This window comes from Eublepharis macularius, chromosome 2 (assembly GCF_028583425.1).
Source record: "Eublepharis macularius isolate TG4126 chromosome 2, MPM_Emac_v1.0, whole genome shotgun sequence".
In the NCBI taxonomy this organism is placed as follows: Eukaryota; Metazoa; Chordata; class Lepidosauria; order Squamata; family Eublepharidae; genus Eublepharis; species Eublepharis macularius.
This window is the reverse complement of record NC_072791.1, coordinates 199,889,925-199,915,229: the sequence shown is the minus strand read 5'-3', so window position 1 is coordinate 199,915,229 and position 25,305 is coordinate 199,889,925. Positions and strand designations below refer to the sequence as shown.

General features: G+C 42.4%; 1 long non-coding RNA gene across 1 annotated transcript in view; it reads right to left on the bottom strand.

The window, feature by feature from the left end:
• Nucleotides 1-12,076: 12,076 nt before the first annotated feature.
• Nucleotides 12,077-25,305, bottom strand: part of LOC129323708 (uncharacterized) — a 50,421-nt gene continuing 37,192 nt past the window's right edge. The window contains exons 4-6 of the long non-coding RNA XR_008596471.1: nt 20,106-20,242; nt 19,834-19,972; nt 12,077-12,715 (exon numbers count right to left, since the gene is read on the bottom strand). This is a non-coding gene — a long non-coding RNA (uncharacterized LOC129323708). The remainder of the gene's footprint in view (nt 12,716-19,833; nt 19,973-20,105; nt 20,243-25,305) is intronic.

Genomic DNA, 25,305 nt, shown 5'->3' with positions numbered 1-25,305 from the left:
TGGTGTGGTGTAATGACATCATTCCCAGGAATGACGTTATTTTGTAGGCTCTGGGAGTACTCCCCTGTTTGTGCTGGGCAGATTTGGACCCCAAATGGGCTAGATAGGCCTGGTGCAAAGCGTGGGGGGTGCTCCCAGGCCTGTGCAATGAAATCACTCTCAGAAATGACATCATTATGCACACGGGAACATTCGTAAGGTAAGTGCCCCCTTCCCACCAGGAGGGGAAGGGGACCTGAAACCCTACTCCTCTCCCCTAGATCTACTCCCATCTGAGCTTGGACCCATTATTGTTGTTGTTGTTGTTGTTGTTGTTGTTGTTGTTGTTGTTGTTGTTGTTGTTGTTGTTGTTGTTGTTGTTAACTCAATTTCTAGTCCACCCTCTCTGCAAGCAGGCTCAGGGCGGGTTACAGCAATGCATAAGATACAGAGATAAAACATTTCCGGCACAATAAAATCAGAATCACAATAAACATAAGTTTCAGATCCCAATATGGGCTGGTCTGCCCTCCTTGGGCTCCTCCCTCAAGCCTTTTGAAGGCTTTAACCAGGCCTGAGGCATGCCCAGTGGCCGCCCTTTATGCAGAAGCCTTACAGGGTGTGTTCCAGCCTTGAGGGAATAATAGTGCCTCCTGAGTCTTGTTTCTGCCTTGTTTCTCTCTTGTCCCCAGGGTTGAGCTTCCCAAGAGCTGGTTGTCAGTGGATGCCTGTCTCTTAAACAGACAGCTACCATTGATCAACTGGCTGGTGTACAGGTCTTTATAGGTGCCTCAGGCACTCCACTGGACCTGGTGGCTTCTGGGCTTGACTGTGGGAGGGGGGCGGTGCTGAGAAGAAGAGTAGCATAGTGTTGTGTCCACCACCCACCACGAGCACTGTTCAAACGGAGCCCTAAGCTTCCACTTCTGCAGCATTAGCTCACCCTGTTACACGGGACATTAATGCTGCATATACAGCCACTTTGCAGGTGCAACAGCCCAGTTTAAACCCTGTACGGGGCATGTGCAAAGTTAAACAGGAAGGTCCTTTTGACTCATCTCTATTCCATTTAAATAAAAAAAAACAGGGCGGAAGAGTCAGGGAGAAGCTTAGTATTTTTCCCTAGGAGGTATCCGTGCTCCCTTTGACACTTAGAGAAGAAAACACAGGGCTGTATTTATCAATTAATGTCCTTTCGGCCAGCAGGACATCCTACCCTTTCACCCAGTGAGAATATTTCTGGACTAAAGTTGTATATCACTTGTAATCCTGGTGGATCGTTTAAGTTTCAGATTTATAGCTGGGCTATTTCAACAGACGATACTTCTCTAGCACTAATTTAAATCTATTTGCGTACAAGAAAAGAGGTCAAATATTTGAACAGGGCTACATCTGGTTGAACATGGCCCCTCAAAGCATTCCATCATCAGAGCTGGCTGTTTAGAGAAAATCAGCTACTCCATGCAGAGGTCATAAGGGCTCACTTTTCCCTTCCACTCAAAGTTTCATAGTTACTCGTGAAATGTTTGTTGTACATCTTCCCTCTGGGTGCTCTTGTAATCAGCCATAACAGGCCAAACTAAATGGAACAGGAGAAGACTTAAAGGACAATCATTAGCAGAATCACACCCATCTAAGTCCAATAAAGTCAGTGGGCTTAGAAGGTTATAACTCTGCTTAGGAGGAGTGCACTGCACAATTCAAAACTGGGTTGTTTCTGAACCCTCTTAGAGCAAGGGTGAGCATAAAGTGGAGAAAGGCCCATGCTGATTTTTCCCTTATCTGTGCTTTCCCCTGCCACCAAAACAATAACAACAAACCGACCCCTCCCCATCCATTTTTATTGCAGTGGGATTCCAAGACTGGAGGTAACTGATGGAAGAAAAATGACTGCAGAGAAGTCATTGGGTGTAGTGGTTAGAGTTTTGGACTAGGAATCGAGACAAGCATTCAAATCCCCACAATGCCACGAAGCCCGCTGGATGAGTTTGGAACAGTCACACTCTCAGCCTAACGTTCCTTATTGGGTTGCTATAAGGATAAAATGGGAAAGAGAAGACCGTGCATGCTGCCCGAAGCTTTAGAAAAGAAAGGCAAGCTAAAAATGTAATAGGTAGTTTCAGGAAGTGGGAGGAAAGAAAATAATCAGAGGACCAATTCAGCACTCCCTTCTTGTCTATGCCTACACCACTTTAAATTGTCCCTACTTCTTTATACGGATTCACATGACACATGTCAGGTTGTGATACCAATCATCAGGTCTAGTTTGACCCTAAAGGGACACAAATGTTACAGTAGCATTGAAATGCTATAGTGTAGTCTAAGGTTAACTTTTGTATTGCAGTCAACTTCATAGCTCAGCCATAGGATGCACTTTCGCTTCTGATTTTTGTCTTTGTGGTCTTGCCAAGAGCCTCTATCCAAGCAGCATAACCACAGAACCACCTGGAACATCAAGCATTGGTGAAGAGTGTGGGATATAAATGGCTAATATAGGATCACACAGAGAGGCATGCAAGAAAATGGGGTGTTCCCCTCCCACCCAAAATATTAGATATTGGCTGCCAACAAAAAAAATCAGAACATCTTGAAACCATTTTTGTAAAGATATTTATTATTCAGAAAATGTGGCTTATCCAGCATCTTCTCCTTTTAGTAAGATGTCTTGAAGAGGTGGAGTGCCATACTTTTCTTAATTTACCTGGCTTTACATGATGTATTAAAAAGATAAGCAGATAGAATCTTAAACTTCCCAAATATCACTATTCTCAGGTATGATTCAGAGAAGAGATCCACCAGTTAGACATAACAAGTGCAACCTTCTTGTTCAAAGGCACTATACCTAGCTGGCTGCTGTTAGAGTCTAATAACTAGACTAGGTGGGTACTAAGGAGTCCTGTGGCACAGAGTGGTCAGCTGCAGTACTGCAGCCCAAGCTTGGCTCATGACCTGAGTTCGATCCTGGCGGAAGCTGGGTTAAAATAGCCAGCTCAAGGTTGGCTCAGCCTTCCATCCTCCCAAAGTCGGTAAAATGAGTACCTAATTTTCTGGTGGTAAAGTGTAGATGACTGGGGAAGGCAATGGCAAACCACCCTGTAATAAAAGTCTGCCAAGAAAACATCGTGATGTGACATCCCCCATAGGTCAGTAATGATGCTTGCATAGGGGACTACCTTTACCTTTTACCTAGGTGGATACTTGTTTGATCTAGCAGTTCTTATAGTCAGGTGTTATAGTTCAGAGAACATTGTAATGTCATTTCATGGGCAGCAGACTCCAGTAGTTAAGTGGTTGGGATGCGAATCAGCATTCTGCTAGTTTGACTCCCATTACTGTCATGAGCTCCGCAGCTGGCCTTGGGTAAGCCACTCCTCTCAGCCCTAGCTGTATTGTGGAATAGTAACAACATAGACTTGGTTTACCACTCTGAGTGGGCGTTAATCTGTCTAAAAGGGCGGTATATAAGCACACTGTTATTATTTCTACAGTCAACCAAAAAAAAGTCACTGAGCATAGATGCCACACCTGGCCAGGAAAAGACTACTCTTTGCAGTAAGCCTGGATGACAATTTTGGTTGATGTTTCTTAGACACAGAGGCTTTTATTAGAAGCACATGATCAATTCTGTTGGGCACGAACCTTAAACAGAGTCATGATTTGAATGCATATCAGGGCTATACCGTCTAGATGTGCATCCAGGGGATTTTTGGAATGAGACCTCAGCTCCAAAGGGCATGAATTTAGAAAAATCTAGGACCAGTCATTTGATTATAGACATGTAGGATATAGTGTTGTATAGTTTGTTGATACTGGTAGAGAAGCAGAACTCACGTTGCAATTCATTGCTGTCAGTGGGTAATAGGGCTGCACCAGCTGAGGGTAAACCTTCATGTATCTCAGGAAATGGGCTCTAGTCCTCTGGTCACAATACAGAGGTGGATCCTATGGCTCTTGTCCATTAAGTTGGATCCTCTGAGAGCCAAGCTACAAGTGATGCCTGACACAGGTTGGACACTTGTCTGCTTCCCTCAAGTTTTGATGGGAAATGTAGGCATCCTGGTCTTGCAGCTGTAATGGAGAGCCAAGCTGTAAAACCAGGATGCCTACATTTCCCATCAAAACTTGAGGAAAGCTGACAAGTATCCAACTTGTGTAAGGCGTCACTTGTAGTTTGGCTCTGAGTCTCTTCTGCAAAGCCTTCCTTCAAGGAATAAAAGCATCTTCCAATAGAGAATTACTTTCTAATGGAGAAGGGCTTCTCTGTTGGATAAGTCTTCTTGTGGTGGTGGTTTTTCTTGTTGTTGAAGGAAGTCTTTCTCTGCTGGGGGAAGACTTGGTAGAAGGCGGTCACAGAATCCAAATGAAAGTCTTTAAGATAACACACACAAGGTGATTTTGCTGCGTCATACTAATATACTTCAACTTCTCTGGAATTTACCTCCAAACCCGTTGTTCCTTTTATTTCTGCTGCCCCCATCATTCAGTGCTGAGAACCAAGAATCACCGAGAATGGTTTTAACTATTAGATAAACCATAAAACTATTGCATATTACTCCCATTCTGCAGTCACTTCATTGGCTATCCATCAGTTACAAGGTTCAATTCAAGGTATTGGCTATCACCTACAATGTTCCTTCATGGCCTTGGTCCCTCATATCTTCAGGACCACCTCTCTCCCTATACCTCTCCGTGGCAGCTTTGCTCATCTGAACAGGGCTTTCTACAGGTGTTACCATGCAATTGGACAAAATCAGTGATCATCCTTACATGCACATCCTCTGTTGTGGCCTGCCTGATATGGTTAGGAGGGCCCCACTCTCCTACCTTTTTGCAAACCATGCAAAACTGAATTATTCAGGAGGGCTTTTTTGGACAGGTAGGAAGGCTGTACTGTAAGGAAATGGTGCAGGAAAATGCTTGGTAAAGGGAAAGGAACTGTGGACTATACTACTGGATACCCACTGAGTAGTTTCTACATCATTTAATATGTCATGTTAAATTGCTTGTGCTTTGTTTCAGCATTGTTTTCAACTCTGTATTGGATTCTGCTTGCATTCACATTTCTGTGATCCATGTCCTATTTCAGTGTCTTTGAATGTTTGTTTCTATCTGACCTAGACTGTATAATCTGCCTTGAGAAAGACGGACTATAAATGATGTAAATAAATAAACAAAATAGCCCATAGAAGACCAATTAGAAATAGACCATCATACTGTGACTCCCAGGAAGATGTCCATTTGGCAATATGCCTTGAGCACGCCACCTAGGTTGATTCTCCAGCTTCCGGCTTTTTAGGGCTCTACGACCTGGATTTTGAAAACTAGACAGACTGAACAAAACTGTAGGAATTATTTCAGTCACTCCCCTTAGAATACATTTGGAAATTATTGATGGATTGAGACACTGTATAAAAGAGAAGAGCAATTTCCATCTTGTTCCTGAACCCACATATATGTATAAAGAGTAATCCATCTTAGTTGTGGAACGAGTTCAAAGTTTTCCCACACCTGTGAGGCACAAAAGGGTGTGTTTGCCTAGTAATGTTGAATCCATGTTACCCAGCTTCGGCAAAGGCAGCTAATTATATATTACTTTATGCCCTGTGAAAAGGGAAAAAATGATTAAGTGTGATCATAATCTGCAGTTACAAAAGACCATAAAAGTGCAGCTTAGAGAATGCAATATTGCTTTGCAATTTTAAAAAAAGATTATACTAACAAAAACATCCAGAAGAAGCAATAGCAATACAGAAAAGTGAGTTCCAAAAGAGGAATAAATGTAAAGATAGATCAATTGATAAAACTTTCTTTTGCTATATTGACATTAAAGCAGGTTTTACTTTTACTTATTTAGAATGGTATATGGTTGTCTACAGGGAGCAATTGTAAGAAGGCCTACTCATAAATAAGTCCTATGTCATTCAATTGGGCTTACTCCCAGGAAAGCATCCTTAGGACTGCAGCCATAATCTCTAGGATGAGCATCCATCAAAAAAAGACAGAAGGCCGACTAAATCAGATCAGAAGTCCATCTAGTTCAGCATCTTATCTCTCCCACAGTGGCCAATCAGGTGCACTGGGAAGCCCAGGAATGAGGACAGAGGATCCTCCTATTATTGCCCCCAAGAATCTGGTATTTGGAGATCTGATTGTTGCACTAGCAACAAACTCGTATGTGCTAGCTAGTGGTAAGACAGGGCACGGGATCCAACCAGGGCTGCCAACCATCAAGAGAAAAAATATGTCCTTCCCCTTTAATAGAAGCTTAACAGGATGTTATTGAGCAGGTGATACTATTTTCCTCCATACTTAAACAGCTTCAGCTGCCCATTTCTATTAAAGGGACCAGACATTTTTTTCTCTAGGCAGTTCCAACCACCTTTTCTGCTGGTAAAAAGAAAAGAAGGATCCACCTGCAGCAAAGGGTTCATGGGGTGTGCGCATACAAAATGTATGTGGAATCGGGGCCAGTCTAAGGAGGGAAATTGAGTCAGATTGAGTGAAACAATTGTCCAAATCCAACCCAGGTGGAGGGACTTTACATGAAAAACTGCAAGTAGGAGGGAATGCTTAACCCTTCCCTGAGTACCAATTTATTCACAATTCTTCCCCCAGGCCTTCCTCACCATCCCCAGCTGTGCTTATTTCTGATCTCAGAGATGTCAACAAAAAATGGGAAAGCCTGCTGAAGCACAGGTCACAGAGGAGACCTACTTGCCAACTAGGAATGCCATTCCCCCGTGGGGGCGGGAGATCCCCCTCTCCCACACTCTGCCCCTCCACTCACCCGGCCAGTGGGGAGGAAGGCACAGGAAGAGGCCTCCTGGAGTGACGTGACATCACTCCCGGGAGTGACATCATTGCACTACCCCGAGAGCGCAATGACATCACCCGGAAGTATTGTGTTATGAATCAGCACAATAGGCGTACATCTCTAGAACTCGGCTTAGGTAGGGTTGCCAGCCAGCCTGGAGAAAAATGCCCTGCCCTTTTAATAGAGGCTTAATATGTGGAAATGGGTAGCTGAAGCTTTTCATAGCATTGAGGTAAATAACATTAACTGGTAATTAACATGTTATTAAGCCTTTATTAGAGGGATGGGTTCCCCCCCCCCCGGCTAGTTGCCAACCCTACGCTTAGAACTTTAACCAAACATACTTTATAGATCTGAATATGAGCTATACTTCCCAAACCAAATATCTTGTGATCCACCATGAAATAAATAATTACATGGACAAAAAAACCACACCAAGATTATGAAAATGGGATTACACTATTAATTCCAGAGCATATCGGGATATAATGGCCAGGATCCAGAACTCTGTAAGGCAGGATGCCAAAATTCACGTGAAATTGGATTCAAACAGGCACAACCCTATTGGTTTCATGTTATGAAATGACTGGGTATGTATAAGATTGTGCTTGTAGTAACTGACATTGACATGATGGACCATGGGCAAAACCATGTACCACCTTCTTAACTAAAATTTGACACAGAGGCAAGAGGTCAAATAGAATTTATTTGTGTGCTTTCTTGCAGGCTTCCAGTAAGCTACCCCTGTTCCAGATTATAAACCCATTCTGGCTTCTCGTTAATCACCAAATAGGCCTAATATCCAGAGCACTTTTAGACATAGTGCAATCCTAAACAGATTCTCAGTCCATTGAATTCAGTGGGAATAGAAAGGTGTAGCTCTCCTTAGGATGACCAGTCAATCTGCTTTTGCATTTCCCACATCTGTAATTTGAACATAATGCTTATAGGCAGGGCTTTTTTTCTGGGAAAAGAGGTGTTGGAACTCAGTGGCGTAGCATGGGTTTACCAGCACCCCAGGCAACTCCTGGCATGAGGTGGCACCCCTGGCACCATGCGTGCGTGCCCGCAAAGTGCATGCACACTCCCAGGACCGAGTGATGACATCACTTCTGGGAAGTGATGTCATTGCACAGGGCGCAGCACTCCTGCAATTTGGGCCTGCTCTCCTCCCTGCCCCTTATCTGGCAGACCTCTGCCACAGCCGCCTGCCCCCCAGGAGCATTCCCGTGATTCAGGCCCACTTGCCTCCCCGCCCCTTACTTGGCAGCCCTTTGGCACAACCGCTTGTGCTTCTGCTGCCAGCTAGTGCGCACCTCATTCAGCAGCTGCTGCAGGAGACTCAGCTTGGCACCCAGCGAGCTGACTGCCCCATCGGTGCAGCAGGTGGTGTGGGCAGCCTCCGGCGGATGCAGCACTGGCTCTCCTTGGAACAGCACCCCCTAAAAATTTTGTGCCTGGGCGACTGCCCCTCTTGCCCCCCCCCTGCGCCACTGGCTCAAGCAAGCCCATGAGCTCAGGTTGCTTGTGTGCAGGGCTGAAGCAGAGGAGGGGAAGCCCCAGTGTCTGGTATCCATGCCTTGAACAGGAAACCTCTTGCTCCAACTGGCCACATCTGCTGTTTCGCCGCCTGGTGTACCTTTGCAGGTGGGGAGTCTCCCTTCTGCCTCTAGCCGAGGGGAAGTGCCCAAGGAAGCAGTGATAGAGGCAGCCCCTCCCTGGCAAGCTGGGATGTGGGGCCTGCTCCTGTTTTGCTGTGCTGAGGCTCAGTGTGTCACGAAACAGCCAGGCCCCTTGGGCTGTGCATGGGGAGGAAATGGGATCAGGGGGTGGGGCAACCAGACGTGATTACTTTTGAAAGGTGCCGGAACTGTGTTCCACCGTGTTCCCGCTGAAAAAAAGCCCTGCTTATAGGGCTGAACCAGGAGTATAAAGAATTGCTGGGACTGATGACATTGTTAGGGACACCAGTGAAGTGCTGCATGATGGGAGAGATGCTTTCCAGGATACTTGGAAAAAAGCAGCGGAGATGACACAGGATATTTTCATGCAAGTCTCAGATTGCTCATCAGAGCGAATTAGAACAGGAAAATACCTTGGGTCAGCCCTGAACAAGAAGGTACATTTGATTTTTTTTTTTTTAAATGTCTCTTGCACTTTCCGGCTTGTATAAACAATGTTCAGGCATGCCCAGAAATAATATAAGAGGGACTTAGGCTTCCTTTTAGTATTACTTGTTAAAACAAACAAAACCTTGAACGCTCAAATGTTTTTCCTAAAATGATGGCCACTCTGCTTGCACAGGAAGTTGCTTTGGGATCTGAAGTAATCTAAGTAATTTAAGCATGGGCACAGCAGTATCTCCAACCTCCCCGAATTAAAGGTATTACATATTATAAGTATGTTCGGGCATCTCAAGAGAAGCCTCACACTTTCCGACACACACCCGGTGCCCTCTTTCTGTCTTCCAATGCAATGCTAGATAGCTTTCCTTTATAACCCAGTCACTTTAAATATGCATTGCTTGCTGGAGATTTTCCTCCCTGATCTTTCAACATTCTTGCACAGAAGCGAGACATTAGTTTTCGATTACATTATGTTATAGCAGTCCTTCTGCCAAGCGTTAATCTACTTACTCAAGCTGATTAGTGACATTGCCTTTGCTGCAAAGCAGAGTTCCAGCCCCCGCTTTTCCTTTACTGAATGCGGTACGGCACCTTTTTCACTCTGATCAGGCCCTGTAAGGCTGAGTCAGACAGGCATGCTGGAACTTTGAACCTTGGAATTCCCACAACCAGATCAGACATGCAGTGTGCACAGTCCAGTAACCTGTTCTGAGATTACCTGTGATAAACTCATAGTCAACTTTACTCACCTGATCTTTCAGTCTTAAAGGCCCAGGTGCACAGGAAAACACTTTGCAAAATCAGATCCACAACATGATATTAAAATAATATATTCATATAAACGGTTAATCTTTATAGTCCTCCAAATATATTCAACATAGACAAAAACAATCATAACAGAAGGAGAAAAGCCGTAGCTACATACCTGTGGGATACAGAGATTCATCAACAGTTGTTCTGTTAATTTATAAATGCAGAACAAAGCAAATGTTCCTTTTGTTTGCTCAGAAAGAAGTCATGAGTACACAGTTGAAGAGGCTTTTGGCTAATGCTTAGCTATGCCTTATGCCTCCAATCCAAAGTTCTGCATCAGAGATAGCATAGAGCTTTTCTGTCTATTGAGAGAAATGAAGAAGCTCTTCCTGATCAACAGCCAAGCTACAAGTCACAAATGACACTTGCCTGGCAAGTGAACAGACTCATGTGTATTCCTCCCTGTTCACTTGCCATTCACTTGCTCTCCGCAAGTGAACAGGGAAGAATACATGTGAGTCTGTTCACTTGCCAGGCAAGTGTCATTCGTCACTTGTAGCTTGGCTCATATTTTTATCTCTTCCTCCAGGGGCTCAGAACAGCACACATAGTTCTTCTTACCTCATTCATTGCACCCTTCAAAAAATCCTGTGAGCTAGACAGGGTTACCAACTTTCTCGAGAAAAAATGTCCCAGTAATAGATGCTTCATGCGAAGTTCCTTGCCGGGTGACGGTCTTTTACCTCTTTGCCATGAAAACCTTCTGCTGCCCATTTCCACATATTAAAATCTCTATTAAAGGGGCAAGACACTTTTCTCCAGGCCTGGTGGTAACCCGAGAAGCAGTTTAAACAGAGGGATGGTAACAGGTCTACTAAGCGCAGGTTTAAACTCAGTTCTATCCAGCCCTGGGGCTGGGGGTGGGCTATTTGGGGAATCCATCCTGTTCCCAGAGATACAGATGGGTTTCCCTAACATGCCCAATATGGTCTCCATTTTCGGCTGGATAAATGGCACACCACGGTGGTGGGGGGAGTCCGAACCCTTTTCTTCTGCGCACTGCAATCCTGATCCTTGTTGGGCATTGCATGTGCTGGAATAAAGGATAACCGACAACTTGTGTGACTGTTTCATGCTGGACACAGCTGGGACTCAGACCCAGCCTGTGTGTTCTGCAAATGGGCGGCCCTGGTGCATACAGGAGCAAGGGCACATACCACAGTCACATGATTCTCCTATTCAGGGTAGCCAACTTGCCTGGAGAAAAACATTCTGTTCCTTTAAAGAGGCTGACTATGTTGCAATAGGCAGCTGAAGCGTTTCAGGGCATGTTAGGAAATAACATGCTTGGTAAATAGCATCCTGTTAAGCTTCTAGTAAAGGGACAGGACTTTATTTTCCAGCCCTACTGGCAACTCTGCTTCTATTTAGGATGTATATATTTAGAACTTGCAGGGTCGGGAACTGCAGTAATGAACCACACCACAGAACGCTGAGGACATTTAGAAACATTATATTGCCATTTTATATTTGGAGAACAGTATTATCAAAGTAAACAAGGTTTTCCCCCAAGATCTGATGTTAACCTTACTATTCCCTTCCAGGGGAATTCTGCCTTCATTCAAACCCTGTCATTCCAAACCTGGCAATCCACCATTGCTTGAAACTGCTTTCTTTTCCCTGCACTGATCATCTGGTCAGCTATAGCAGCTGCTGTGGGAACAGTACATGCCAGACTGCAATTCATGTTTCAGGAATGTCTCCTGTGGGGGTTGAGCAATAAGTATTTGGTTAAAAGCTTTTCACAGTCACACAAATACCCAGCAATAGAGCAGAGGTGTGGTCAGTACACTTTTTGCCTTTGCACGCCTTTGCAACCGTTCACTGTTCAATGGAATGCCCTTGTCCACAAAAGCCTTGTTCAAATAAAGGGCCCAGCTTCAATGAAAAGGATTTAGCTGAACATCAGGTCTAGCTCCTAAAGACATATGAAGCTGCCATTGATCCATCAAACAAAGTGTTGCCTACTGAAGGGGTCCCCAACCTTGTTGAGTCTTTGGGCACTTGGGGAAGAAAGCAGACGGCATCAGGAAAAAAATTGGTAGGTTCCATTGGCACCCATGGGTGCAACACTGAAGATCACTAGAGTACTGTGATGGGTGACTGCTGTTGACCAGCACTGGGTAACACTTGCCAAACTGTGAGTGGCATCCTAAAGAGCAGGGCTGGTGCCAGGGTTTCTGGTGCCTGAGGCAAGATACCTACTGCCCCCCCACCGCTAACCAATTTTTAAAAACAGAAGAAATGTAGGAAAAATGAAAATCACAAAATTTGAAACTTTTGACATTTTTAATTTAATTTTTATTTCTGAATTTACATTTTAATTTTTAAATACGTGTGAGAATAAATAACAACAATCTTTGTTTTTCTTTCTCAAACAGGAAACAGAAAAGAAATCACAAATAACTTTGAATAAACCTGTGAGCTGTGATGTCAAAATTATGTCTCTTGCATGTTTTCATTTCAGGCACGTCAAAATCTTACTTGGCGTGCCTTTTCTTTTGCAAATGTTCTCACCAATTCCTTCAGGTCAAGTGCTGATGCTTCCGTGTGTTCAACTGAGATAGTTGCCAAACCAATTAGTCTCTCTTGCAGCATTGTGGAGCGCAGGTATGTCTTTATAAGTTTGAGTTTTGAGAAACTGCGTTCACCACTTGCCACTGACACTGGAAGTGTAAGAAGGCTCCTCAGAGCAATAGAAACATTAGGAAAGCTATTTAGGGTTTGTTGTTTCAGTAGGAAGAGAAGTACTTCTTTTGGTGTCATATACCCTGGAAGTCTTTGGGTTCCTGCTCCAAGTTCATCACACGGGTAAAAGTATCAATATCTTTGTTTCCATTGTGCATCAATGATGTTTCCAAATTCTTGCAGGCCTTAGGTACATCTTCAGTAGTTTTTTGGTTGATATCATACAGGAAGCCAAATAGGGAATTAAATTCTTGCAGCTGTTTGAATCTGTCTTCAGCAGACTGTATGGCCATGTCTAAGACAGCATAATAGAAATCTACTTTAAATTTCTCCTTTGGATCTTGTGGTGCCTCATCTAGGGCCTTTCCTTTGAGCAAACAGGGGGAGCACCATGACTTAAACACTATAAATAGAGAAGGTTGCCCAAACACAACACAGACGTGGAAACCCTGTATTAAACACACACACCCCTTCCAATTGCATGCCTTTTTTTTTCCTGGCAGGATGAAAATGGGGATGTCAGGAGATTAGAACTAGAGGAGGAGGATGTCAGCAATGTTTGTGTGTTTTCATAAAAATATTCTTGGAAATTTACTTTGCCTGGATTCTTCTTTTGCTGTGAATCACCAAGATAGCTTCTATCCAGGTTGACATTAAGGTGTCATTCTACATGGCTGAAATTTGTTTTTTAGCACATTTATCCTTTTGTACAGCGGAAATGCAAGGGAAAATATGAAGGATGGAAATCCTATACATCTTGCATTGTTCCACCTGTACACTGTATGTGAATGGGAGTTTCCAGAAATGCTTTACAAGCTGTTTATTACATCAGGAGCAGAATCATTCTGCTAGTTCAACCCTGGGCTGCAAAACAGACAGATGACAGCTTTCCAAATACGCGCACACTGTGCTGTACCTGATCCCCACGCCAGGCCCCACAATGCGGGCAGGTCGCGTCTCTTGCAGCTCCAATTCACCTGCAGCCTTTCCCTGCCTGACCTTGGCGCCTTGTGCTGCTGCTCAGCACAAGAGGCCAGTGTGCACTTCTGCTTGGAGCGGGGCTGCGGCTGCGCCTGAGCCTCCGCCATGCATGCTCCAAGACACATGGCCTCCAGTGCGCCAATGAGAGTGCGGCGGGGTGGGGCTCCGGTGTGTACACAGACACCACGTGGAGGGCCAAGGAGGGGATTGGCGGCTGCGGCACTGCTGTGCTCGTGCCAGCTGGGGAGGGCTGGGGGGCGCAAAAGCACGGCACGAAGCAACAGGCACAGCCTGGTGGCTTCTGCTCCGCATGGCCCATGGGCCCGTCGCTCGCTGCTGCGCTGGTGCTGGGTTGGGCTGAGGTGTTGTCGGGGGCGGGGCCAGGGCCGGCACACAGTGCCTCCTTCGGAAAGAAGCTCTTGAGGCAGCCGCCAGCCCTGCCTCTATGGAAGAGCCAGCCCTGCTAAAGAGAGTTACACCTAGGACTACCAAGCCCCCAGCAGGGGTGGTGATTTCCTACTCCAAGCACCTCCTGTCCTGACACTCCAAACTCCAAGTGGTGGTGGGCAGGGAAGGCAACGTCACAAGCATGATGTTATCATTTCTGAAGAAAACCTGGAAATGATGGCAGGAAGTGCTGGAAAATCTACAATTTTACCATTGAGTTTCTGGTTTTCCCCAGAAGTGACATCATCACACCTGTGATGCTGCCCCCTATCATGTCCCCATCCTCTACTCTCCCACCAGTTGTCAGGCTTGGCCAGGCTTGGCCTGGCAACCCTATAATAATACCTTTCGTCCCCAGAAACTGCAAGGCTTTTCCAAGTCAGGTGGACCATCAATATTTAGAATGATCTCTGAAATGTGCTGTTCAATTTAAAGACACCTCTGAGGCATCACTGAATTCGGAGCTAAACTCTGTAGCCACCACCCGATGTCTGCAACATCTTGGTAGCTGCAATGGACTAACATCAGGAGGACAGTGTGTCACGGTGGCCTTTGTCTGGGACTTTCCCTCAGACTTTAGCTAAGCTCTCTGCACCATGGACAAAACGTATGCTGTAGTACATAGACAGTTCTACCTGAAACTTCAATGGACTTAGAAGGGTGTAACTCTCTTTAGGATGTGAATCATGTGACAAGTTGTATTTACAAACAATAAAACCTTGTAGATCTGGATATACCTGTATTTTGCCTAAGCGTTATAGCTGCCCTCCTACAATCCTTAATCCCCTCTCTCTCTCCGCTCTTGTTTCTGCTCTATATTATCAAAGCAGTAACTTTGATAATCCCCTCCTCTGCAAAAAATAGTCCCTAAAGTAGAAAAATGGTTTATTTAAATGGCTTGAGGTGGAGAGAGGACATTCCAAAGGAGTGCAATCTATAAATCTACACACACGCATGCACGCACGCACACACACACACACACACACACACAGAGTTTTACTGTGTAATGTGATGCAATATTAAAATGCTGCATGGATATCAAATATGGAACCTTGTTGACGTGCAGAAAGCCCGATGAAGCGACCGCCTAAGAGCCAGACATATATACAGTCAAGGCATAGTCTACCCATACCACAGAATGAAATGGGTGTGGGGTGTCCTTACAGTATCATTTTAAACTGGAGGGGGACGCTTTTTTAAAAATGCTCCCTTATGCAAAGACCTCTTTGTCAATGGAGACCTAGTAAAGCAGAGGAAGGAGATGGGATGTAATCATTCTGTCAAATATGCTAGCTTTTGGTGTTTTGGCTGTTGTGGGTTTTCCGGGCTGTATTGCCATGGTCTTGGCATTGTAGTTAGGCATTGTAGAGGAACTACAATGCCAAGACCACGGCAATACAGCCCGGAAAACCCACAACAGCCATCGTTCTCCGGCCGTGAAAGCCTTCGACAATACATTTTGGTGTTTTGTTTGCAGAGAGTTCTTACATGCAGACATGGTATCCCCGTTGGCAGCCTGAAGGTGTACAATGGATTTTTGGATTTTTATTGAGGGAGACTGGCAGGGAGACTGCAAAGTGCAGGGATAAGAATCTCCCAAGGAAGGAGTGGTTCTCTGGACAGCAAAGGCAGACATTTTAAAATAATATTTTTGAATCTCTCCCACTGGAATCTGTGGGATATTCTTAACCTTGCTAGATAATGATCATTGCTTCTGGAGCAGTGGAACTAATTTATAATATCTCTTGATTCCCAATATTAGTGGATTTGACACAATATAAGGAGATAAATTTTTTAAAAGAATACATTCTGTGTTATCCAATATATACCTCAGTTATATATCTATGTAGTTTTTTTAAGCATCCACAATATTATGAATCACAGTTTTATAACATCAGCAAAAAGCTCATTGACAGAGGACTGTTTTAGATGTCTTTGGGAATTATAACAGGGAAGAGGTTGGCCTCAGACAGACACAATAATGGAAAGAGAGTGAAATAATGGAAAAGGTCCAATTTCTCATACAGGCCAGATGAACAAGGCAGGTGGGGAGGCAAAGAAAACAAGGCCCGCTGAGCTGGTCTGACAGGTTCATCCCAATTGTAAAGGCTGATTAACTCAGCTCAGCTGAAACGTGGATCCAACGCTCTGAGTACCAAAATAGTGGATATTCCCATTTGTTATTGTTTCAAAGGAGCCAATCTTACAACAATATTAGAACTTTATTCAACAGCAACTGCTGGAAAATATGCAGGGATGGACTGACCAATTCTCTCACAGGGCAAGTTCCTGACGGGCAGCTGTCCTGAAGAGCGTTGATAAGCAGGATCATAAAGAGCCAAACGTTTGTACTTCTGCCAGTGTTGCAGGGGCTTGTTCCTGGGCCATTTTACCTTCCCAGCCCACCTTGAAAATACGGGCCAAGCTACACATGACGAATGACACTTGAATGGCAAGTGGATTGAGTGGAGGGCAAGTGAACAGGGAGAAATACACTTGCCGTTCAAGTGTCATTCGTCACTTGTAGCTTGGCCCTACGTTTTCAATTTAAGTTTACATTCACTATTTTTATTAAGACCTGGCTAATAAGGTGTAATTGTATGATGAGGTTCTGGCTGCAATCCAATGCATCTGCAAGTAACCCCTTAGGAAGTCATTGTGATTTACTTCTGAGAAAACATACATGGGGTGGACTGCATCATTGATCCATGGATACCTCCCAGGATACACATTATTTTAACCTTCCTGTGTGCTTTGTAAGGGCATGAGAATCAAAAGAAGACTATGCCGAAATACCAAGTGTGAACATAAGCAGCTTCAGTACTTAGAGGGTAGCAAGCAGGGCTTTTTTTCAGCTGGAACTTGGTGGAACGGAGTTACGGCACCTCTTGAAAATGGTCACATGGCTGGTGGCCCCGCCCCCTGATCTCGAGACAGAGGGCAGTTGAGATTGCCCTCTTTGCAATCTAAACTCCCCTCTATCTGGAGATCAGGGGGCGGGGCCACCAGCCATGTGACCATTTTCGCTGAAGGTGATTTAAACTTTAAAAAACTCCCCCCTTGTTCCAGCTGACCCAAAGTGACGTCATTGTGTGGTCCTGTGCTGGCAACCCACTGAGTTCCACCACCTCTTTTCCCAGAAATAAAAGCCCTGGTAGCAAGTCAGAATGTGCCATGTTGAGAGAGAAAATGAGATTTCAGGGTGGCTAAAAGAGTGCCAAAGGAGTAGAAGCATGCAACATGTGTTGCAATTGGCAGGGACTATAAAGCTTCTGGATTGGCCAGACTTGGCCAACACAGTGGTACCATCTGTGTCTAGTTCCAGCAAAGCTCAATAATTTGGTGAGGTGAAAACACTCATGGGTTCTTAACTGTTATCCACTTACTGGTCAGAAGCTACCATCTTTGTCCTGAAACAGTTCTTGAAGGCAGTGATCAAATTGGCAAGGGAGAGCAGGATTAATTGGAATCCATACAAAACAGAGTTGATGCCGTTTGGACTTGGTAGTGCTGATAAAATGAAAATACAAAGGGACTGCAGGTCCCAGAAGACCACACTAACATTATAGAATTTTATTGTTTAAAGTGCTAGTGCAAAGTGGAAAAAAATTTTTTTTTTGATAAAATGATAAAAAGTGCTGATAAAATGGACAAGAATGGATTGACAGCCTGTTTTGTAAACGATACCGTTGACACTCTCTCCTCCAGCTTGCAGATACTTTTGGACACAATCTTAGTACTGCAAATGTAATTAGTGCTGTTGCTAAGACTACTTTTTCTTCCCTTCTGCATTTGCTTTATATCCATGCAGATTCATGCCATGTAACTTCCAGGCTACACTATTGTACTGTGTATTTCATGGGGCCCAGAAGATAATATGGAATCTTGAATTGCCACAAAATTAATGTATCTGTCTGCCTGTTGACTATAATTGTACAACATAAGCCCTGTTGACAGTGGTCTCTGTTCAGCTAATCTATATGCCATCATATAGGACTCAAACTTTCTCATTGGTGACCCATTTGGGTGGAATGGGCTACTAAAGGAGGCATGGAAATCTAGTACTTTATTAGCTTTCTGTAGGTCATGCAAGCATGTCTTGTTTGTGGGGGGCTCGTAGTTCATTGATACTGTATTTTTTATTTGTTTTCATGATTGAAAACCAGGCCTTTTGTAAGACTTTCTGAATGCAAGAAGGGTGTGGTATAAATTTATATAAATTTAGGTATCATGATCCATCCGTATATTTACTTGGAAGGTAAAATAAAATTAGTGGCATGGGACATGAAGGCAGAAGCTTGCCAGTAGTAGAGTCTATAGAGCAGATTAATTTCTTCTGAGTATGGTGTCAGTACTAGCATATTAAAAGCCATCAAATATAAAGTAATGGATATTCAATATATCCTAAAGAACTGTCAACAAAGGATATCTAGTAGGTAAAGAAAAGTATAGTGGTAACTTTACCCCATGTGATCAAGGTCATTTATCTTGGCAAAGTTAACTGGTAGTGGTGGACTCAAGATACGGCCTCTAAAAAACCAAATAAAAAATATGGCTATCCAAGAAATCCAAGGGACAGAATGAACCAAGCAGAAAAAGTCAAGACAATTCTGATGTGCCAGTAAAACAAACTGAGAGGTAACTGCTGAAAAGTTAGTAGAGATGAACCTGAACCATATTTGGAAGAACTAGCTGTGAGGAGATATAGCAAGTTCATGTAAAACCTCCATATAATAATATAATAATGATTATGTTTCACATTGACATTGGTTGCACAGAAGTCTTTTAAATTGATTGTTGAGAATGAGACCAGAAATTAGAACTCCTCCACTGAAAACACAGCATCTTTTGAAAAAGGCTTTTATGAGAGTAGACCATCTATGTCTACTTTCTTTTTGCTCCTTTGTCTATAAGAGGCCTTCATAATCATCTCCTGCCTTCTTTGAGCAACATATTTTCTTTTTAATTGAGCAAGATTAAAGTGAATTCAGAGTACACCAAAGTGTCTAGTAGCAAATGTAGTGGGAGGAGCACTTCAGAAAATGAGAGACTGGATAGGAGGAGTGGAGAAATATCAGAAACAGCTCTAGGAAAATAATAGAGAAGAGGGCTGAAGATCATCAAATGGTTCTAGGAAAACGTACTATATTAAACAATTTTGAGGGCAGCAGGTTAAGTAGGATAACTAGTACTTATTATGGTAGCTGGGGGAAAAACCCTATATCATTAGTCCTTTCTAACGCAGGATCTAGGAACAGATATTGACTCGCATGGACATTCCTTACAAAATTAATGCATTGAGACATGAGATATCTTTCAGCTGTGACTCTGCAATCCAAGAAGAATTACAAGTATAAATGCACAAAAACTTTTCATATGGAAGCATCCAAATGACACGACCTTCGTTCCAGCCTCCTTTGGATAGAAGGGTGAAGTGGCCCAGCTTTGCCAATCTACTTGGCGCGTTTAAAAGGGAGTGAAGAAATGAAAGTGTCCATTTTAGACACCATGAAAACCGAGAAGATAAGAAAAGTTGAAGTTCTGAAAAGAACCCTTTTCACTGAGCGTGCTAATAAAAACGGTCCATCTCTTCATTACCATGCCACTCATCCACCTCAGTTAGACTGCACAAAAGGGGGAAGAAAGCGGTCTTTATAGTTGTACATGATTATATTTTCCTTTTGTATTGAGTTCAAAGTCTTTTTCTAAAAAAGCACGTGTAGATTGCTCACAATGTAATGGGCCATTCCCAGGAAACGGGAAAAATGGCCTTTGCGTTTTATATTAATACAATAGGTTATGTATAAAACAGGTTTTTTTAAAGTTAATGCATATTAGCTTCGAACAGCCATATCCTAACACCGTGCGGCTCTTCCAGTAGAGCAGATGAATGGAGGTACAGAAGAAGGGAAAAAAGCCCACTATGACAAAAGGATAAAGGTTTAACTAAAAGGACATGGATCTATGTTTCAGGTAGCTCTTTACCTTCCATCAGGAAACGAGTTATTAGGAGTAATGAAATCAGAGATCGACAATACAAAAACTTTTCAGATCCTTCTGTACAAGGCGGCGACACTGGCCTTTTACTTCTCCACTTTGTAACGATTTCCTTTGAGTTGTGGTTCTAAAAAAGCCGTGAGACATCTTCCTGTTAGTTCTTTTTCATCTTTTCCAAACACTGGCCAATAATAACCCCAGTCCTATTCTTCCCTTGCTTTTTTTTGAAACACATATTGACGGTAATGACTATAAATTACCTCCTCAATGTACCAGGTTTATGAAAGAGTTAGAGCTCCTCTATGCTGCTGCTAGACGCCTATGTAGAAGTTTGATGAGATGGAGCAGGGATGTAAAGATTCAGACTGCTGTCATTTCCCCAACCAGAACCCATTGTCTGAAAAAAAAAAAGAACACAATTGTTGCAATCACTTGCAAGACTCATCATCAATTATCCCTAGCAGCTTTATAGGCAAGTCTTCCATTGAGACAATGTTGAAAGCATGGCATAGATATTATCATTGGTAACAAAACTATTCCAAATTCCATGTTCTCCTTAGCCCAAATCTAATAGGATGAGTTGCACGAGGATAACCAAGCAACAAAACTTCTACAAAGAATTTGTACATCTCTCTTGGCTAGCTATGATGGAAGATACTGCATCAGAGGCATGGAACATGTTTATTCAATCTCCAGGATGGAAAAGTAGAGTTTTATACTGGTTTTATAATCTCATTTAAACTGATTTCGTTTAAAAATTTTATAATCATGCTTACCCCCTCAAAATGAATCAGGATTGAAATTCAGAAAATATGTGATGATTCTGATCATTCATTTTAATTTTCATAAAATGTTTCCACTGTTGTCATTTAAGCCATCTCATTTTCCAAGCCATTAATCATACGTTTTACTCTTAGATTTGAAAACCCATTGGAATTAGGCCAAAATTAGACATTATATGGTTAATGCATGCCCAAACCATTGTCCAAACCAGCAGCCCTCCATCTTTTCTTCTTGTAGTGTTTAGTAAGCCAAAAGGATGGTGTGGCATCTGGGAATTCTGGACTTTCACAGACCTTCAAGCACCTCCTACTGAAATGGTGTGATGTGGAAACAACGCAATGATGCCATGTCACACATTTTGCCTTACTGAATGACATAGGGAAGAGAGGAAGAGACATGAGGCCATTGCTTTTGGTATTGGCTGTAATTTTTAATTCTGTCTTCATATTTCCAGCACATGATGTCAACCATATCTAGCAGTGTTTCAGTTAAACTAATTTGTAAACACTGTATGTCTTTAAAACAATATGAAGAATTCAGCACCACAAAAGATAACACCCCTCCTCCAGCAATTATGAATCACTCTGGATGAATTATAAAATAATCATTCTGTTGTGAAAAGTCAACGCCAGATGCCTACAAAGCCTATAGACATCTCATTCTCAGATAGTTGTAATATTGTCACAAAATAAAACAGTTCCTTTCAACAATATCAGCCAATGGTTTGTTTTATTCATTTTCCTTTAAGTGAATATCAGTATTATTCTTGCATACACACACAAACACACACTCCATCTGTTTGTCAGTACATGAATTCAACCCTCACAGTCACATTTTGATAATCAACTACAGAACTGACATGTTTTGATGGAATGAATCTGTTGTCACCAATAAGGAATCAAACACCTCTAAATTTTTTAATCATGTCAATTGTGGAGGACCTTTAACAAGATTATATTATGCTCTCCAGTTTCCCAACTGATACCACTGTTACATATTATCTGAAAATGGAGTCCATTAACATTTTTATAAATGTTGGACCTTCAGTGAATCAAGTCAGAAAAGTTGATTTCTGTTGCCAATATTCATTACAAGAAATTATAATTTTATCTTCTGAATGACAATTTAAAAAAATTAAAGCTATTGAAGTTCCCATCTGACTTCTAAAGGGCCAGAACACAAATCCTATAATACATTCTTATCTTTTTGCAGAAACTTATAAAATAGCAGATCCTTTTGCAAAGATCTAGATTATTCTTCTAAAAAGATAACCCCCTAACTAATCAGGTACTGCAATTTTTTTTAAAAAAGATTGTTGGTTATTTTTACCACATCTATAGGTAGCAGGCACCATCTTAGAAGAGATATAGATCTTCTCACGCAGATGTTGCTTAGCTCCGTGACACATATGTATGTATATATCAACAAAACCTTTTTTTCGCAACTATTACATTATTTGTATGCCAGTGTATGCATTTTAATTATTTGATGGTTTATCTACTTTGAAAGTCTTCAAGGTAGCTATTTCCACTGTCCTCCTAAGAACACTTTCCTGGGAGTAAGCCCCACAGAATAGACCCGAGGAGATTCTGGGTAAACTTTAAGATGGCACTCTTAATTACTGGTCAAGTATTGGCGTATTTTACCATAAAGAAACATGGAATCCAAATTCCCTTCCCAGGCGAATGGCACCAAGCAGTTCAAAGTATTTGACATGGTATTTTAAGAACATAAAAATATGTCAACATGGGTTGGATTATGAGATAAATAAGCACAACACGTTTTGCAGATATTTTTAAAGCAGCATAAAAGATTTTCAGAAGAGAACATTTCCCTATAACATTTTGCTTTTTTAACCAAAAAGAAAAAACCCACATAGAAATCAATGGCTCAAATCAAGTTATTCATCATTCCTGTATCTCTGAATAACCTAGCAGCTGAATTTAGTACAGGAGTGTACTTATATAGAGAGATGAGCATGAAACGGGAAAAAAATGAAACGAGAGTTTCACATTTCGTCACGTTCCATGAATCACGAAACATGAACTTCCATGAAATTATCCTGTTTCGCGATACGATTCATTAGTTTCATGATTTGTCAGAACCTGGGGCACTTCAACAGCCCCCTTCATACCCAGAGATGCCAAACTCGCAGGGAGACTTCAGCAGGCTCTCTTCCACCTACCCAGTTTAGCCAAGATTGCAAAACGTTGACTGGAACCCACAAAGCTGGGCCCCAGAGCCTGGCAGTGGCCCGGAGACTGGGCTTGGGGGGAGGCCCCCAAAACCACCACACAGACACCTGCCCAGACGGGAGAGGTGCGCAAAATAAAACCAAAGGAAACAACAAGAGTGCGAGCCCTCAAAAGAGCAGAGAAAGAATTAAGAAAAAACAAAGACAAGCAAAGAAAAATAAGGGAGGCCTCAGTCAAGCTAGGCCCCAGAGCCAGGTAAAGGCCTGAGACTAGGGTGGGGTGGGGTGGAGGAAAAAAGGCACCCTCATCCAAAAAACTTCCCAGCAAGGACAAGTGAGGAAAATAAGAGAGAGACTTTTCAGTCTCTTTTGAAGCAGCAGCAAATCCAGACAAAAGCTCCCAACTCCACTCTCTCTCACTCCAAATCCCAGCAACAGACCCTCCCTCTCTCTGTGTCTACTGGAACTAAAAGCATGAGGCAGAGAGAGGGGCCTTATATAACAAACGCTCACATAGAGCAGAACAGGAGGTCTGTGGTTGGCAGACAGACCTGCCTAACAGGATTTGGAGGAATGAGATTGGTGTTTCTATGGCTACAGAAGGCCCATCTCCTCAGTTGCCTAGGGGATTAACCCCCCTCCTCCTCGCTGTATAGGGCAAAATGGAAGCTTTCCAGTTGGCAAGGCGAGCTGCCTATCAAGGTTATGTGTGCTAAGATTGGGGGTTCCAATGGCAACAAAAGGTCTGCAGACATTCCAGGCCTATGTTGCCTAGGGAATCAATGGATCAGCGACAGCCTGTCTGGCATCACAAATCGTTCACAAATTGAACTAATCGGGCCCAAAAGTCGTGAATTTTGTGAAAAGCATAGCCCCACAAAACGTGTTTTTGTGGAATACAAATCAGCCCAATTCATCACAAAATTTGATTTGTATTTCGATTCGTGCCCATGTCTACTTATATACCAGGGGAGCACACATACATATACAAAGTCAAACACTCACAACAAGGACACATTACATTGTTATTCTGGGATAACCATTTCTGAATTGACTTCAACTTTTGGTTTACAAAGTTCAAGGGTAAAGTCAGCAATTAAAATTAATTAGCAAGATTAAGGGCTCTTGACTCACGCAGACAAATGCTGAGCAGTTGTCCGTGGTTGGTAGAGTTCACGGTTCCATTGAGAAATACAGTGAATATGGAATGACTGTCAACAAAAGCCTCCTGGAATTTCTTGTTTAATTCGTAGGGCAACTTAATCAGATAACCACAGAAGCTTTAATGTGTGAAACTTCAATGGCCCTGACTAGGTGCATCTGGTTATGAAGTATTGTGAACAATATGTGCTAAATTTATCATGAGATGTTCCTTTTACTTGCACTGTCTGCTTCAACATGTATATTACCTCTCTGTAGAGTTATGAATACAATGAAAAATCCCTTCTCCCCGCTGCAACACACACATGCATAATTAAATACATGGCATTAGGACCCAATTATAAGTGTGATGAGATTCAAAATTTATTTTCATTACTATTACAATTAATAGTTCACAGAATTTATAAGAGGTTTTAAAAGGGTGATAATTTTTTGGATCATTGATTCTTCCTTTGTAATTATAGCCTTTGCTAATATGTAAGTACCTTGTATATTTAATCTTGTCTATATTTCTATTTGAATGTATTACAACAAGTATTCCATCCATAGAAAAAGTGAAGTCATGCTTGAGCACAATTGTTAAAATGAATGAGACAAAATAGTTGCACCTAAGTTTATTATCAATTATTTCAATGGAATTTAAGCAAGACTTTTACTGAATCAGGACTGCTACTTTTAAAAATTTAAATTCCACTTTTTCTTCCTAGTTTAAGAGGAAGAAGCAGAGATGAGATAGCAAAGAGAACCTGCCTTGCATTTTTCTCACATTATTTGTAGATTCTTTTCTACTGCCGTATTTCCAAATATCTTTTCTGATTCTACTGTAGGGGTCAGCAGCTGTGCGTTCGCTTGAAATAGTGGCATGCATTTGCAGTGAATGAAGAGAAACTATAAAAAACAATCTAACCCAATTCTTAAGAGCTCAGCCAAATAATAATATCTATATCTTCTAATCAAAATACTGCTTTACTGGAATCTTGACAACTGCTTTTAAATACTCCTACTTATCCTTGTAAGCAACAATACACAATCAGATTTTATAAAGCAGCTACAATCTGCTCAAGAAGACTGAAATTATATGATTGCAATACTTCTCTGATGGAAGCTTGGATGCATGTCAGAGCCTTTACATACTTGGATGGAACCAAGATCACCTTACGCATATAGAAAAAAAAAACCTTGAGTCTGTCCTTTCCAGGGCTTACAAAAGCACTATTTGTTAAATCCACAGTTTTTCTTTCCAAAGATCCAGCACAGGAAATTTTAAAAAACCAAGCTCAAGATGAGCTTCAGACAAACTTCACAGGACATAACCAAAGATA